This window comes from Eimeria mitis, genomic scaffold (genome assembly GCF_000499745.2).
Source record: "Eimeria mitis Houghton genomic scaffold, Emh_scaff1340, whole genome shotgun sequence".
In the NCBI taxonomy this organism is placed as follows: domain Eukaryota; phylum Apicomplexa; class Conoidasida; order Eucoccidiorida; family Eimeriidae; genus Eimeria; species Eimeria mitis.
This window is the reverse complement of record NW_013568836.1, coordinates 2,567-3,424: the sequence shown is the minus strand read 5'-3', so window position 1 is coordinate 3,424 and position 858 is coordinate 2,567. Positions and strand designations below refer to the sequence as shown.

At 42.2% G+C, this 858-nt stretch overlaps 1 protein-coding gene across 1 annotated transcript in view; it reads left to right on the top strand.

Annotated features, from left to right (window-relative positions):
• EMH_0034960 (PBS lyase HEAT-like repeat domain-containing protein, putative) overlaps positions 1-858 on the top strand; it is a gene marked incomplete at both ends in the record, with an annotated part of 2,335 nt that overhangs the window by 514 nt on the left and 963 nt on the right. The gene's annotated exons all lie outside the window — the stretch shown is intronic.

Below are 858 nucleotides of genomic sequence, written 5' to 3'. Positions count from 1 at the left end.
CCCGCTCTTGCTGCTATCCTTACAGACCAAACACAAACCCTCTCAGCTAGGTATAAACCCTAAACCCTAAACCCTAATAAACCCTAAACCCTAAACCCTAAACCCTAAAAGCAGAGAAATAGATAATACATGAACCCTCTCGGCTCGGTATAAACCCTAAACCCTAAACCCTAAACCCTAAAACATTAAACCCTAAATCCTAAAGAGAAATAGATAATACATGAACACTCTCAGCTAGGTATAAACCCTAAACCCTAATAAACCCTAAACCCTAAACCCTAATAAACCCTAAACCCTAAACCACAAACACAAACAAATAGGTAACACACAAACCCTCTCTGCTCGGTATAAACCCTAAACCCTAAACCCTAAACCACAAACACAAGCAAGTAGACCAAACACAAACCCTCTCAGCTAGGTATAAACCCTAAACCCTAAACCCTAAAACATTAAACCCTAAAGAGAAATAGATAATACACAAACACTCTCAGCTCGGTATAAACCCTAAACCCTAAACCCTAAAACATTAAACCCTAAACCCTAAGGAGAAATAGATAATACACAAACCCTCTCTGCTCGGTGTAAACCCTAAACCCTTAAACTAAAATTATTATTTTTTTGTTTCTTTCTTTTTCCTTTTGTTGTTTTCTACTCTATCATTTCTTTGTGTTTATCTCTGCTGCTGCTGCTTCTGCTTCTGCTGCTGCTGCTTCTGTTGCTGCTGCTTCTGCTGCTGCTGTTGCTGTTGCTGCTGCTGCTGCTTCTGCTGCTGCTGCTGCTGCTGCCGCTTCTGCTGCTGCTTCTGCTGCTGCTGTGCTGCTGCTTCTGCTGCTGCTGCTGCTGCTGCTGCTGCTGCTA